The following is an 18,073-nucleotide window of genomic DNA, read 5'->3' on the forward strand; positions in this document are numbered from 1 at the left end:
CTCTATTATTTATCCCTTTCCGAGCCAAAGCCAATTCAATTTCAGTTTCTCCTCATTCGGTGTGACTACGTAGATTTCCGCGGTGTTCAGGTTCCAATTTCTCCATATTTCCGGTGCAACCGCGTCGGTTTGTTGGTGATGACAACAGTTTCGCTGGCACTGCTGCCAGCGTCTTCAGGTCGAAGATGATGCCGGTCCACGATTTTCGTCCTCCTTATATAGGGGGTCAGTCCCGCCAGTTGTGGCTGCCGCTCTCCTATTGGTCCGCCTAATGAGCCTCCTCCAATGAGCATCCAGATGGTAGCCGTCGTCTCTGTTAAAATTGTCCGTCCGGGCTATCTCAATGGATCATCATCTGTTTTTCTTATTCTCATAAACAACATTTACACTGACAACGATACACATGCGCCATTTTTTTCAACTATTGTCAACTGGCTGGTTGTGGTGAGGTTGACTCACCGGTACAGCTCCTGCAGACGCGCCTTCGGCGCGGCCACTTAGTGCTGTCTGTCTATCTCAATGGATTCGCGGATGAGTCTGGGAAAATATCTGCCTTCTTTCACTATTATCTTGGCGTCGTCAAACTTAATGTCATGTCCCGGGGTCCAGGCGTGCTCCGATATGGCAGACAGTTGGAATTGCCTGTTTTTCGTAGCCCTTCGGTGCTCTTGCATCCGTATCTTGAGTGAACGGCAAGTCTCACCGATGTATTCTTTTCCACACGAGCAAGGGACCTTGTAAACACCTTCATGAAGGTCGTGCTGTAGTTTGTCTTTGGCTGTGGGCAGCAAGTCACCAATTTTTGTCGTACAGTTAAACCTGGTGGTGATGCCGTGCTTTTTCAGGGCCCTGGCAATCCTTTCGGTGGTCCCTGCGACGTAGGGAATGACGGCCCAAGCTCTTTCGTCTTCCGTTTTTTCACTTGAAAGTGGTTTTCTTTTAATGGTCCTTTTCAGGGCCGAATCCGGGTAGCCATTCTTTTTCAATGCTGCAATTAGAAGTTTCTCTTCTTCTGCCAGCGACTCAGCATCCGAACTACAATCCATCCCTTTGGATTCGATATGTGGATGATACCTTTATCATCTGGCCCCACGGCAAGGAAAATCTACAGGAATTCCTACTGCACCTGAATTCCCAACACAAGGATATACAATTCACCATGGAGTTAGAGAAAGACGGCCAGCTACCTTTTTTGGACGTCTTGGTAAAGAGAAGGAGTGACGGTCACCTCGGGCACTCTGTATATCGGAAAGCCACGCATACGGACCGGTATCTAGACTATGCCTCGCACCACCATCCTGTGCAAAAGGCATCCTTGATAAATACACTTTTTCACCGGGCCCACCGCGTTTCGGATGCTGAGTCGCTGGCAGAAGAAGAGAAACTTCTAATTGCAGCATTGAAAAAGAATGGCTACCCGGATTCGGCCCTGAAAAGGACCATTAAAAGAAAACCACTTTCAAGTGAAAAAACGGAAGACGAAAGAGCTTGGGCCGTCATTCCCTACGTCGCAGGGACCACCGAAAGGATTGCCAGGGCCCTGAAAAAGCACGGCATCACCACCAGGTTTAACTGTACGACAAAAATTGGTGACTTGCTGCCCACAGCCAAAGACAAACTACAGCACGACCTTCATGAAGGTGTTTACAAGGTCCCTTGCTCGTGTGGAAAAGAATACATCGGTGAGACTTGCCGTTCACTCAAGATACGGATGCAAGAGCACCGAAGGGCTACGAAAAACAGGCAATTCCAACTGTCTGCCATATCGGAGCACGCCTGGACCCCGGGACATGACATTAAGTTTGACGACGCCAAGATAATAGTGAAAGAAGGCAGATATTTTCCCAGACTCATCCGCGAATCCATTGAGATAGCCCGGACGGACAATTTTAACAGAGACGACGGCTACCATCTGGATGCTCATTGGAGGAGGCTCATTAGGCGGACCAATAGGAGAGCGGCAGCCACAACTGGCGGGACTGACCCCCTATATAAGGAGGACGAAAATCGTGGACCGGCATCATCTTCGACCTGAAGACGCTGGCAGCAGTGCCAGCGAAACTGTTGTCATCACCAACAAACCGACGCGGTCTCCTCATTCGGTTTCATGGCTGCGTTGCGGATTATCGCAAATGTTCATTTGATATTGAATTGAATGTTGGGACAAATAATACTTGTTGGACGAGCCCTAATCACGTGTTGCATTTGGGCTTTTTTGCCGCTGCTTCATCCCAGCCCTAACGCATAATTGTATGTGAATTACTGCCCCAGTATAGTGTCTCCATTGAGGTTTATTTTTTTTGGAATGAATTACTTTGGCGACTGGCTGAGCATTGGAATAAATAACTTTATATTTAGAAAAGTGGGTGAAATCAGTGCCTAAATAACTGATGTCATTTTATTTATTTTGAGGATGGAAAAGCGACATAAAAGTTTTGCCGGTAATTATTTCGGTCTAGGATGAAGTAATAGCGTTACGTTATATTTCGCGACATTTTTGTCTTTTTCATCCTCCCATTTGTGTCATCATGTCAATCGTGACCGTTTTCTTAGTGCGATCAAGTTTCATTACTTATATTAACTGATCTCTCAATCCTACCTTCATTTTTCCTTTTTGGGGCATTTATCCAACCTAAACCCCTCAATGTAAACTCCGTAACGTATTCTAGTATTGTCGATTCATGCTCCTTTTCACGTCGTATTCCGTGGATTTTTCGTATTTCCATTCCATTAATTTAATCTTTATTATAAGACTACTACTTGAAATAAAGAGGGCTTTAATGTCTTGTAAGGCTCAGCGGATATGTTATCGAAATAGGCTACTTTTACAAAGTCTGACCATTCTGCAAAAGTGAGCTTCGATGTTTAATTATATTTCACATTTTGTGGTGTAGACACCATTCAGGTATTCCAAAATGGGCAAATTTTATATAGCCGTGCATTCACCTTGGTTGGCATAAAAGTAACCAGTACTCAATTACTGAGATGATATGCGTTCTGCATTTACACGAAGGGTACTAATTTAGGTATTGCTGGTGGCGTATGCAGGCGACCCTGATCTTTTGGCCTTCCCTCGAACAAAAAGGACGTGTTCAGGCCTAAATATTATTTTTTAAATGTGATAAAATTAAAGAGTGTACTTTTTTTGCATAACCAAATGCCAAATTCGTCTTCATTAATTATAATTGTCGTCTTATCTGGTCAATTTTTATCAAAGGGTCGTATTTTGGTAATGCAATGTAATTGCGTGGAAATTAAAAACGAAAGGAAAATTTCGTCTAGGTAAAGCTTAAGGGTAGAAACGATGACTTCCAGCAGTAATCAGTCGCTGATAACATTACCTCTTTGGAGTGAATGGATTTCACATTATTAGCAGCGCGAGACGCCTGAATTAGCTCCCTGAAAATACCATCATTAACTAATTTTGTTATTTATTTATTTATTCATTCATTTAACTATGTACAAACAAGAAATAATGTTTATACAACAGTGTAAATTTACAAATGAAAACAAACATTCTGGTCCCGCTAAGCCGAAATTGGCTTGTCAGCAGGTGCCAACTTAAGCATTACAATTTGTGTCTTGTAAAAATTACTAAATTAACAATTTCACTAACAAACAAATTATACATTAAAAAAAAACATTCTTAATAGCAATTAAGCATATCAATTTATAAAATACTGCTACATTCCATTATCAACAACCAGACAATATCCATGTCTTAATTTTTCTTTTTACTTCACTCAAAGATTTTAACTCTTTAAATTCGCTCTTCAAATTATTGAACAGTTTAGGTACAACAACTTTCAATTGCCTACAACCCTTATGCGTATAACATCGCGGAATCTCATACATTCCTAAAGCCCTTAAATCGATATTACTATTAATATTTCTTTTCCTTTTGTATCTATTATTAAAATAATTATCAATTATTAATATGTACTGATACAATTTATCAAGTGGTAATGTACCAAGGTCTTTAAAATACGAGTCACCTGAATATCCACCAATTTCCTCAAAGTTAGTTTGATGAATCATTTTTAAAATCCTTTTTTGGTTGGACTTCAATCTTTTCATATTAGTCACACCACATGATCCCCACACAGTAAGGCCATATCTGAGAAGGCTCTCAAAAAGACCGTGATACATCATTTTGAGTACATTTTTCGTGACGCTGTCCTTCAGATAATAAAATTTGTACATAATGCATCTGAGCTTTTGGTTCAATTTTGATACATGAGAATTAAAAGTGAAATTACAATCAACAATCAAACCCAAATATTTATATTCGTTCACTTGTTCTAAAATATTACAGTTACAAGTTATCATGTTGGAATGTAGACATTCATGACCGTGAGATTTAATATTTATTGATTTAATATTAGAAGCAAGATAAGTGATGTGCATTGTTTTAGATTTTTTTTCATTTAAAATTAAATTATTGTCATGGGACCATTTTAACATATATGAATTAATTCCATATGCTATAATTATATATTTATTTATATTCTTAAGTCCATAACTGTATTACGTCAATTTCCTCTAGACTCATTTCATGTTCTATCCATCAAGGGACTCTCTATAATCAACTCAGAAGACGACTTTCGGCATTTTAATTGACTCTCAGTAAAATTAAATCACCAATTTTCCTTTCTAGTCCATGATTTACATATTTGAAATAATTTTCCCTTATATGAGGATGCCTTGTCTTTCCAATATTCCTGTTATTCCCCTAAGTTCTTAGTTTTTAGTGAGTTAATGATGACACCTACCCCGTTCAATTTAAGTAAAGCGTGTATTATTTAACGTGTAAATTTTATGCACTCGTTAAAAAGGAAATTTTCCCGAATATTTCTCTCTCCTATCCGCAATACCGATGCATAAAGTAAGAATTGAAATTAAATTATAGTAATTATTTAGTTAGAGTTTTTAAATGACAAATTTGCTTTGACTGAATTTAGTATTGGAGATGCATTGGCTGCATCTTTGGCCATTATATTGAGCTAAAACTGATTGTCCAACTGAGTTACTTGGTACCTATATTTCCCTTCAGTAACATTAAATCTACGTAATTATTGCACACATCTTGAAATCGGGATCACTTTCTTTGGGTTTTCTTTGTGAACAAAATATTTTTCAAACGATCCAGCTCAGTTCAAAAATCCTAATTTATTACGTATTGAAATGCAATTCTTCCAGGTATAACCACCTTTTCACGCGCTTGGCAATAATATTTTGAACCACTTACTCATCTTGCATTTTATGCCCAGCTAGAAGCGACGAAATGATAGCGCGTGGTGAAGTACGCTTGGGCATATTTATTGCCAAGTCAGTACCTGTAGCGATCATTCGGGCCGGTTTCTATGATGGCGGATAAAGAGAGGTGTTTGAAAAAGAAAACTCCCTGGTTATTTCCGTTGTCAAATGAACTCGGTGTCCTATATGTGATAGTGATATAGAGTAAAAATTGGAATTTAATTATGATATTAGTCAAGTTAAGTTGCGTTATTATGAGTTGAATTTCTAAGCCACTACATTTAACATTGTAGATGCTTTTTCAATTTACCTTCAGTCTTTTTTTTTCCTTAGTCGTCATTTGTTTTACTAAAACTTATTGCCTTTATTAGTTATTCAGTAACTATTTTTCCCTTCACCTGGATTGAATCTACATCAATTTAAAGCCCTTATTGATGAGTGTTGACATTTACTGTACCCCCGGGATCACTTCCTTGCTGTATTTTTTTTGAGAGAGAAAAATACTTTGCAAACGATCCAGCTTAATTCTCAATTCCTAATTTCTTACATACTGAAACGCATTGCTTCCAAACACATAACCCTTTTTCAATAATAATGCGAACCCTCGGTAATAACTTTCCGAGCTTACTCATCTTAAATTTTTATGCTCTGATAAAAATGACAAAACGTACAGTTGCGTGGTGAATAGTGCGAAAATATTGGGAAACCTGGCGTATTTATTCCCAAGTCAGTAGGAGCAGCGATCATTTGAGCTCATTTCTATGGTGGCAGATATAGAGTTCCTTCTTTGGGAAAAATTCCTGGTTATTTCCGCTGTCAAATGAACTCTGTGTCCTATATGCAATCATGTGGTATAAAGTAAATATTGACATTTAAGTTTAATAATAGTTTAGTTAAGTTGCGCTTTTAATGAGTGAAATTTTTTAATGACTAGTTTTTACATTGTATATGTTTTGGCAATTTACCTTCAATCTTTTTTTCCGCCAGTGTTTCCTTGTTATTTAATAACTATTTTTCCCTTCAGGGAAATCAAATCCACTTCTTGAAAATTGTTGAACTTCACTGTACCACCGGGATCACTCCCTTTGTTTTTTTCCTTGAGATCAAAATATTTGGCAAACGATCCAGCTCAGTTCAAAAATCCTAATTTCTTACGTACTGAAACGCATTGCTTCCAGATACAAACCTCTTTTCAACAAAAATATTCCGAACTACTTACTCATCTTGCATTTTTATGCCCTGCTAAATACGACGGAATGACACTGCGTTGTGAAAAGTACGCAAGGATTGGGAAACATGGCATATTTATTGCCAAGCCAGTGGCAGTAGCGATCGTTTGGGCTCGTTTCTATGGTGGCGGATAGAGAGAGGTTCTTCAGTAGGAAAACTCCCTGGTTATTTTCGCTGTCATGCGGAAGGGAAAAATTGGATGGAGCTGCAAGGATTTACGAGTGAGCGTGAAAAGAAGAGGGAGGAGGCATCTGGCGCTTCGAATTCAACCTGATGAAATCCCTTACCCGTCGTCGCTCCTGTCCGTCAATGTCTCCTTTTCATCTTGCTTCCCTTCATTTCCGGCCCGTCCTCCTTACTTTCCTTTTTCACACTCTCTTTCACCTTCTTCCCATCCTCCTCGATTTTGGCCTGCGAGATTCCAGACAGCCTCCACCCTCATATTCCCTTCAAAGGACAAAGGAAACCACTAAGTTTTTTCTCGCCGTCTTCGACATTCAAATGGCAGAATGGAATCGTATTTATTTCTTCATTTGGTAAGTTTCCAGCGTACAGCATATTTGACAGTTTACATTGGCGCAATATAAAAACATAAAAAAGTGCAAACACGATTAAAGATAATATATTTTAATAAATAGTGATGTATTAAATGTAATTATGTAGGCCTTAAGCGTTTCTATTCAGATAGGCAAGAGCACGGACGGTAAAAATGTGGCTAGGAAAAAAGAACCGATTAATGTGATCTGCAAGAAAATATTTGTGGGAATAGAGGCGAAAGAGCAGGGAACTTTTAATTAGTGAAATTTTTTGAATGGGCATATGGAGGAGAGAATGCGTGCTAGTGGGTCTGAATGGAAATTTAAAGGTTAAACAGTCTATGGCAGAGTTTATAATGCAAGAATGAGAACTAAATTTGGAATATTAGATATGAAAATTGTAGGTAAAATATAAATAGCTGGAATATAGCGAAAATGAGGGACTCTAAAATTAACTATTTTAGTGAAAACACTTGTAACACTTTTTAGAGTATTTTTGTTGACATGGATTATCGGAAAGACCCAGTGGTATCGGAAGAATTCTGTTCAAACGTCAACTTATGTGGATCATAATTAAAGAAAACATATATAATATTTACACTGAATTAATATGAGCGTTTCGTTGTCATAACAAAATTCTTAAGTGTCGTTACTGTAACATCGAAACGCGTCGTACTCAGATGCACTCAAGGGAAAAAAAGTCGACGTTCAATTAAACTAATACCAAGATATTCAATAAAGAATCTTAATGCTAGTATTAAATATAAAAATAATATTAATAATTGTGGAAAAATGCATTTATTTCAATGTGGAACAAATACACTCCATCAGATTCTTCTTTCCCCTTTCACCTTCTTCCTATCTTCCTCGATTTTAGCTTGCGGGATTTCAGACAGCCTCCATCATATAATTCCCTTCAAAGGACAAAGGAAACCACTAAGTTTTTTCTCGCCGTCTTCGACGTTCGAATAGCAGAACTGGAATCGTATTTTGTTGGAATAATTTTCGGAGGACTCAGCAGTATCGGGAGAATTCTGTCCGAAAGAGAACTTTTGTGTTTATTAAATAAATGAAACATTGCAATATTTACAATGAAATATTTAGCGTTTCGTTGTCATGACAACATTTTCAAGTGTTTTTGTTGTAACATTGAAACGCCTCGCGCTCAAATAATTTCAATATTCCATTTCAAAGGAAAGAAACTCTGAGGAAGAATTTCAATGTTCTATTTAACTAATATTAATCTTAATACTAGTATAAAACATATAGCTAATATATTAATAATCGTGGAATATTTCAAGTACTAATTTCAATATGGAAAAATTCTACTCCATCTTGTTCGAATCTTTGGATTTTATTATCAATAATATTAATAAATTCCACCACATATCATACAATATTATGTATATAGAATGTGTGTTACATGGATTCAAAGGTTTTTAAAGGAAAATTGCTAAAGTTTATCTCAAACTACTCCAGTTCCTTCATATGGTTATAAATACTCATGTTACAACGCATCTATCCGATCCATTGGTATTTAATTGCATTCCTCAGAAAATTACGTAATATTGCTCTAGCCTCAGGCATATCCCTGCTCACTATCGATATTATACATTTAGCACCTCTTGCTGGAATATTTTATTTATTTATTTAATTTAGGCATTTCCAATAGGTATATTACTAACCATATGAAGGCTTCGAAGCGAATACTCAGTATTTTAGTGTTAGCATATGACTGTTGCTAATCTTCGCTTATTTTCTGTATCTCCACTCATGGCGCGAAAAAATACCTTTGATGTAATTGTTTGAAGAAAGGAATTTTAAGGGTTACCATAAACTCGAAAAGTTTTAATGAATCATATTGGGGCGAAATGATTAAGTTATGGCGCGCGCTGAAAGTGGCGAGTTACTTTTTTGCCGTTGAAACTCCATCTATAGTGCCAAAGAGAAATCAAAACCTTTCCTATGTCAGCGATCGCTGTGGTTATTCCTTTTTCTGTGGTATTGGACACAAAATACGCGAGCATTGCACACAGCCCTTCAACTAAGAACTTGAATTATGGCTCCGGAGGTATTGGTTGATGATTGGGTAAATTGATCGATACCTCAGTGTACGATAAGCTGTGAACGAGCAATAGCGTACAAAATTATTTCCAGTGCTGCTGAATTTATTATGAAACTCTCACCGAAGTAACCAAAGAATATTGCCTAATAAGCCATAATTACATTCTGTTGTGACTCGCTTTCCTTTACGTCGTACTTTGCTTAAATGTTGTCTGCTCTTCCCACTTTGAGGGTCATTTCTCATCATAACTATGTGTTAACTAAAAATTATAGGTTTTTGTTTCCTATATCTTGTTATCTTGAATCCCTTGCCCATCTTTAATCCCTTGCTATCTTTAACCCCTCTGAAGTGCCATTGTCACTTTGCCCTGCTTCTAAGTACTTTGAATTTTGCAATCTCATTCCGTGGCATAGCGATTCCAATATCTCTTAATATTTTACTCATGGAAATCAATCCCCCTTTTTCTTATCCTCATAGCATCAAAACTTATTATTTTATTCAAACTATGTTTTGATAATATGGGTGGTCCGTTTTCTCTTCGGTGTCCTTCAGCATCGCTTTTTTCAGTTATAACTCACTCCCTATGGAAGTTCTCTAGCGTGGTTCCCTCTGCTTTTATCTGCAAACCGGCCACAAATCATTCACTCACGCGAAAGTAACAGAAGCAGGTGAGTTATAGTGGAATGACATCCTGTAAGTATTGGAATAACTTAGAGATGGCACTTTTCCACAGGATTGTTAATGAAAGTACGAACCGTTTCGACCGTCAGGTCATTATCAAGCACGAGTTGTCCTTGATAATGACCTGACGGTCAAAACATGTCGTAGGTATTTTTAATAATAAGCCTGTGGAAAAGTGCCATCTCTCTGTTCTTTCAATACTGATTCACTCACTACTATTTAATCGCAGCTCTTCCTTCCTCAATGAAAAGGTGTCCTTGAAATAAAGTAAGTTACTGAGAATTCTGGGAACAACTCCAAGTATTGGCGTGGGTGGTAGAGTTTGATAATTTTCATTTCCTGCAGAGAAAACTCATCTTTTATTTCTATATCGATTCAAAGATGGAAAATTAATGGGTTACACTCCAGTTAAAGAGAATATTAGAAGTAGGTACAGCATTTTACGGTAATAGGCTTTCATATTCATCGGGCTAGTTAAAATTCTGTGATGCATATTGCTAGAGTGATGCCTATATTCCACATAAATAGGGCTGTTATAGCTTGGGAATTTTATGTGGCAAACAGTTTTATAACCAGATTTTTTTCTCGTCGCCTGCAAGTTTTAATTTTTTACACATTTTAATCCATCCCATTCTACACAAATCATCATACTTCGGTGCATTCTTCAATAGTTTTTCTATTTCATGTTTTATGTTCATTCCTCTCCCACCTAACATGCCTTCAGTGTATATTCGATCGGAATTGCATAAAAGATTAAGGTTGCACGGTACGTAGACACAAGTATTGTATTTTTCCGACAACTATATATAGTAAAATGGAATAAAATTTTAACCCACAATGTTCAGTGCAGTGATATGCAATTCTTGAGCAGGTTCTTGGAATAAGTCCCTCTTCTTCCCGAATCCATCGTAATTGAAGGAAAACACAATTTTCATTCATAGATTTTCTGTGAATTTTGTCTATTTTAAATTTTTCTTTAAGGTTTAAGACGAATTAATTCGTCTTAAGTAGCCATTTTAAAAAACGTAATATCTAGTATATCCTTTTTCTATCCAAATATATTTTCACTGACCTATTTACCTTCCCATCATGGCCACCTTTTCTCGATGATGTTTCTCTTAGTACATCAGAAAGAGAATTGCATGAACAGTGGAGGCGTTCATGAATAGGAAAGAGCTAATGAAAGGAACGTTATGAAAGGTTTAAAGAACAGCCAAGAAAGAGTCTGCTCTGGAGTGTAGTGCTTTACAGTGCGCAAATCAAGGATGCTTTGGACTTAAGGAGGAGAGACTTGAGGCGTTCGATATGTGGGTATGGAGAAGCATAAAGAAGGTGACGTGGACGATGCGCTGGACATGGTGGGTAAGGAGAGAATGCTACTTGATGAAATGGGACAAAGAGACAGAGGTTTTTGACGGATAGAACACTGAGTGCGAAGGAGATGTTGGAAAGCGACAGCGGGAAGAATTTTGGGTAAACGAGGGACAGGAAGGAGGGGATTAGGGCTTTTAGAAAAAACAAGTATTTTAACGCTTGAATTCTTCAAGCGGGTGTGTAAAGGGAATAGAGATATAGTTGTGTCATATGTGACCTTGTATAGTGACCGTAAGCGTATCAAATTTTCTGTGTTTCCATTTAAGATTATACCAATGGTGAAAATAAGTTCCATGTGTACCATCTTACACCCTAAAAATGATGAAAAGGGTCTATTTTTGAGTAATTGAACATTACTGAGCTTGGGGATCGAACAATCTCAGCCAATCATTTAAATGTACAAAAATTCCACATTTATGACCATATGGCAGAACTTTTTAAAAATACCATCGATGAAAATGCGAAAACATTGTTAATATTTTGGACCTTCGTTCAACCAAATATATAATGTATATTAAGAAATAAATGGCATGAGAAATTTTAAAGAAAACAAATTTAAAACTGTGGACGCAATGCAAGACTGTGGAATGCTTAGATGAACGTATTTATAAACTTTCATTGGCCTATCCGATATTTACCACGATATTACCATTCGCATATTTGCCAAGAAAATGGATTGAATGATTCTATTCCAACTGCCAGGATATTTAGCAAATACTCCATGCAAACGTACGTTAATTGGTAGAATGCTTTAATAATAATTAGTGCTAGAGCAGGAACGGAGTCATTTTCGAGCTCTGCACTCAACCGCCGCAACGTTCTGCGCTCCGGTTCGTGGAATACGCCCGACTGACGTGGATGCTGCGACCACGATGCTCTCAGCCTCGCTGCAGCTAATGCGTGATTACGCAGCCGGGCCGAGGCGACTGGCGCACCCTTTGCGCCGGGGCAATAAGACTTTTCGGTACGGGAGGGTAAATGTGAGCAAGGCTCCATTCAGCCTCCCGGACGAACAGAAAACATCCATTAGGAAACCGCGGAGGCGCGGGGCATGCGGCGCTGATTAGGGCTAGTCTTCCGGCTTGGCACACCATGCGTGCGGACGGCCTGGGAAGAAAAAAAAATTGGTCTCCATATAGAGAGAAGGGACTGGTGTGTAATGAGGAGGATCCCGAGGGGAAGGAAGTGTTGGTCGTTTTGGGATATTCTCTCCATTGTTGGCCCTATGATGCTGTTGGGTTCCCATCTTCCTGCCCCAGTGTTTGCTACTGTGGCGATCAGAGAGGTGGCCGCCACATTTCTGGCGCTCTATGATGAATTCGGGTCGGTATCTTTGAAAATTGGTCGTCAAATATATCTAATAACCAAGGCGATCGTAAATTTTTAAACATATTGAGCAAATTTGAAGAGTTATTAAAGTATCCTTTGCACGAAATCGCAGAGTACGTAAGAGTTTGCAATAATATTTTAAAAATTCGGTGGTTTTCTAACAATAACCAATAAATATAAGCCCTCCAAAATCTTATGATAAGGAATCATCACTATCGCTCTAACGACCTATGCTTTTGCGAAAAATTACTCGCTTTAGCTTAAGCTATCGCCTTAAAATTTTCAGATATTACTCATGTTAGGTGAACACATCTCAGGTCATCTACATACATCTTAGGTACATACATTAGGTCATACATCTTTTGAAATTTCTACCTTTCCAATTCCTCGGCTAAAAATTTTATATTTCAGATTCAGAAGTCCGGAGTTAAAAATTCATTATTTATATCCGCTGACATTTTAAGATAATCACTAAGTTTGAAAGCGTTATTTCGTCAAAATAACGAGATGAGGGATGCATCCACCTAATTAGGATTTTTATTGGTATTAGTTCACTTTTAGATGTGGTGTATCGTTGCCGTCTTTCACTTCAATGTTAATCGCTCGGAGTAAGAAAAGGTTAGTGTAGTAATTAAGCCCTTATCAATAAGGTTGGTCTATAAAATAATTCTATAGCTGGGTAAATCTCGAACTTTTAAATTATACATTATGAAAATACTTCCAGTGGATTTAGAAACAAATAAAATTGATGAAAGAAATATGTGTAAGGTGATTTATCATGATAAAGGATAAAACTTTTGGTAATTTGCCTACATAAAAATGAGATTTATTGACTTCCAGATCCCCTGGGCAAGAATTTAAAAATTTGCCGTCTGCAATTGGAGCCGTTGAAGAATATTTTTATAGCCACTTAGAAGGGCATGTTAAAATTTACTTTCGATAAAAACATTACCCAAAGAAAATGTAAAAATCAATATTCAATTATTCTACGGTAAATGTTAAAGTGTGGCGACAAATATTTCCAGGGGAAGGTTTTCAAATTAGGAATAATTACTGTGCAAGTTAAGTCTTGGAAGAATAGAGTAGGATTAACGTTAATTGCGCGAGGAGTGGTTTAACTTGTGGGACAGACTTTTTAAGGGAAACGTTTTTGACAGGATACATGGTACACCCAGTACAGCTGTTACTTTCTTTTCTAAAAAATAAATGAGTAACCAAGCTCCTTATGGTTTGATTTTAAGTATGAACGTGTGAAATGGAAATTTAAAACGGGATATAAGTTTTTAAAAATGCTGCAAATCTTACCTCAATCTTATCATAGCATCAATGAAGACAAATATGAAAATAATTATGAGAATTTAAATACCATTTTAAACCATTTTCTGAATTCGACATTTAATATATGATACACGTGTTCTAATTCTATTTACAATTAAATAGTGAATGCCTGCTTGATTCACGTTGGCATACACTGTAAGTACGTTTGAGTGAGAAGTGATCAACTGTTGTAACACACCCCAACACTCGCCGTTCTAGGCGGCTTGCGGTATAGAATGTAGATGAAACCTCGCAAAAGGGAAGAACGTGAGTAAATAAAATTGAGAAAGAGAGGGTGGAGGAAAGATGGCAATGGAAAAAGCATAGCGAGAGATTAAGAAGCGGCGCGCGGTCGGATCTATCGGCGAAATTATTAGGAGCAGTTGGTGGCAATGCGAAATCGATGGGAATGAAAATGGAAAAAGTATAAGTGCCCGCGGACTCCCTCCGGTGCTGAGGGCTGCTCAAGTGACGGGGAGGCTTCCGGGATAGCAAGCGATAAGAATGGAAAAGATTGAGGGAACGGAGAATTGGAAGCAAAACAGTTTGAGTCGATGGGAAAAGCATTAAGTGAAGGCTTTCTCGTCTTGCAGCCCTCTTCCACACTCCCTCCGTGTTGAGCGGATTCCCGAGAAGAAAAAAACATATTTATCCTCACGCGTTTTAGTGCTTATAATTTTTTTTACATCAGCAGAGGAAACGGCTCTGAGGTTTTGAGGCTATGTCGAGCGGAAGATCTGTAAAATCGGCGTGTTTATTTTGATGGAAATCTTATCGGGGATCATTTTATTGTGAATTCCGGATCGGATAGCTAGAGTCATTATTGTAACCGCAATTGATTTCTATCTAATTCCTTTTAGCCTTTAAATTCCTTTCCATTTCTGTGATAACATTAGGTCTGGGCAAAAAGTATCTCTCAAATGTGTTTGCAATTTAAGTTTAATGATTTTCATGAGAAAAATGAATCTACGGCTTTTTGGCTCAGTGGATTCTAGTTATGGCATTTACTTAATATTTTTTGGAGTAAATTTCACGATCCTATTGGGTGTGAAAAAATTCTTGTTTACTACGGCTTCCTTTGGATAATCATATTCGAATTTCCTGAACTACTCTCGGAACTGGGTTCAGCGTACGAGGAAACTGTTTAAAACCCACGCATATGTTTACATTTAGCATTAATTAAACCTCTTTGGGAATAATTAGAGCTTTGATAAACCAATTAGCGGCATAAAGTAAGATTAAATATTACATTATTTTATAACATCTCAAAAAATTACTCGGGCTCTTATTTTAAAGGAGGCGGTTTGTTCTTCTCTTAGGGGATGATAGCAAATTATTCCAGGTATCTAGGTGCCACTTTCTTCATGCAAACAACCGCTTCTTGTTCTTTGGTTCCCGAGTTACTGATTTTGTAAGTGGTTTACTTACCTAAGTAATGTGGATATATAATGAATGCAATGACGTTGCTATTAATAAACGGTTAATTACCATCAACCGTGAGTTTACATATATGATAAAATAGTCAGTGTGGTCGAGGAAGGGATAGCGATGAAACTGTGATTGTACAGACAGTCTTTTTAGATTGCTTCAAAAGCCATCAGCTTGCATGAAAATTATTACTCTCGGCTTCTTAACTCCTTGGTTTTTATTCCTCAATAAGAATCTCTTTACTCTATTGCCCAGTTGGCTAAATATTATGAAAATGGCAACAAAGAAAGGTTAAGTGCTGTCAAGCATAATGATCCATTAAGTTGTAATTCACAATCAAATATAAGGGAGTTAGAAGCAAAGGTGTACAAGTAATTTTAGTTAGTTACAGAAATTTATAGAAAAAAAATAAAAAACTTGGTAGCCAAGGGATTCAAATGAGTCTCTGTTCTGTGCTAATATCGAGTGGCAAATCAAATGCACCAATAAATATGTAGTTGATCTCGTTTTGTTTTCTTCGACTAATTTCCTCATTCTTTTTAGAAACAAACTTCACTTTTACCCCTTGGTTTCTCACTCCCTCATATGTAACTTACACTTTAATTTGTTTGACCCGCATTTTACTCCGCAGAAAATGCTCAAGTTGGCTCAAAATTAACGCTCGATTCATGGAGGCAGTAGTCCACTCTCTCCTTTTGAAATTTGACGGAAGTTTAATGCTCGAACAGTATAATTCCTATTGTAAAGGGCCTTCACTCTGCCTGCAAATCATGAATTTAGTGCCTTTAAAAGTCACTGGACAAAATATGCGTAAAAATAATACGAATGATGTGAAATAAACTGTAACCGTTGATACCATTGTTGGACCGTTGGGCACTTAGCTAGTGATCAGGGTGCCTATGCCTGAGTTTTCACTCGCATGCGAGTGAGTGGTAACTAAGGGGTCACGTGGCCTTTTCTCGAACTACGAGTGAATTTGGTATGCTCGAGTCAGGGGAGTGAGCTCGTACGTACGAAATTTCACTCCCTCACTCAAACCCGGTGAAAACCTTTTTCGAAGTACGAGAAATCAACAAACATGGCGATGGCAATATTGCGACTGCAAGTATTAGAAGATCTAGACGAGGAAGAGCAAAAGATACGACGAGTTCCTCGTGAAATACGGGAACGGAAGTCGCCGTTTAATTTAGACAATTCAAAATTAATTAAATTATATCGTCTAACCAAAGAGATGACCACGGAACTTATCGCAAGTGTAACTCCGTATTTGAGAGCCGCTTCGCGATCGTCAGCTCAAACTATCGAAATAAAGGTTTTGATCATTTATTAATGCTACTTTTGCCAAATTGACGTATTATGCTTAAATATTTGCTAGTAATAATACTAGTTTTGACAGCTAAAATGGACAAATAAGTTAAGTGAATGTGATATAAACACCGCCATGAAGAAAGAATAATTTTTTCCTAATAATTTACTATATTAGTCCTTGTAGTACCAGGGAAATGGGAATTAAGTGATATAGAATAAATGTTTTTCAATTTTTTTTATTTTTCATTTGAGATAATATCTCTTCAGCTACATTTATCAATCTCCCTCCAAGCCTTTCAATTTCGACAACCTTCCTCCTTTCTAGCTGCACCCTTTCCTCCTCTGACTCCATCTTCCTCCTTTTTATTGCCACTTTCTCTTCTTCAAAGACCCCTCTCTTCTGCCAACATCCTTCTCTTCTCCAGCACCATCTTCTCTCTCTCGACCTCGACCAACTGTCCGCTGCCATCGTCATTGCTGCTTGCGTTCTTGAATCTGGGTTGTAAACAAATAGCAATTACTTCCATTGAATTGATAATTAACAACAGATAGCATGGTGCTAAGTAAATCAGTTTCTTGTAATGTGAATGTTAATTGCTACTGGTATTTTTCACAGATATTTTGAGTGGGTGCACATTGGTAAATTCAATCACCACAAATTATATATGATGCATTTCGACCAAAAGTCACATTTAGGGAAGGCAAATTAATGCATTATCCATGGTTTTCAATGATAAATGAAATTGGATACTGCTTCATGCACACTTCTTTTCAAGTTACACAATTGATCTGGAAAGATGATTAAACCAAGATGAATTTAAATTACAATAATTTTAAGGGGTTATCCAAATTTTGCTTTTGACTTACATGTTAAAAAGTAAATATAGTTGAACATTAACCATCAAGTTTAGGTGTTCACATGTAAACATTATTGCTGAAAAGCAGCTTCCAAATCCATGATCATACAGTAATTTAAATAATTGTAATTACTTTAAAGTCATCTACTCATTAAACTCACACTTCACTCATTTAGCATTAACACTGATTCTCAGAGTTATCGAAGTTTACGGGAAATAACACTGCTACTTACGGCAACACGTAATAGATATCACGATCGGCCTTCTTAAGATTTTTATTTGTGATTGAACCAACCAATTTGTATTGCATTCGACTGCGGCAATAATCGCATAAAAACTGGAAATGTCAACAATAACAACCACATGCACACACCACCTCCCACTACTTGAATTCGGTATTATAAATTCAGCATAATTGAAAATAAATAAAAATTGATAGCTGTGACTGTGGACCTAATTCTTTTTAGATAATCATAAGCCCACCCCTAAGCGAAAGGTATTAATTACAGCTCATATGAAAACGAACGTAAAAAACCTTAATGATACAAAATTACATCATCACACACTTAAGAAGATCGTCATACAATCCCACATTCTGTACTACGAGCCGTTTGTTTACTTTGAGAATAATCGCGTTCTACTACAGATATCTACAACAAGAACGTCATGCACTCACCTTCCGTCACTCTTTC

This window comes from Ischnura elegans, chromosome 6 (assembly GCF_921293095.1).
Source record: "Ischnura elegans chromosome 6, ioIscEleg1.1, whole genome shotgun sequence".
In the NCBI taxonomy this organism is placed as follows: domain Eukaryota; kingdom Metazoa; phylum Arthropoda; class Insecta; order Odonata; family Coenagrionidae; genus Ischnura; species Ischnura elegans.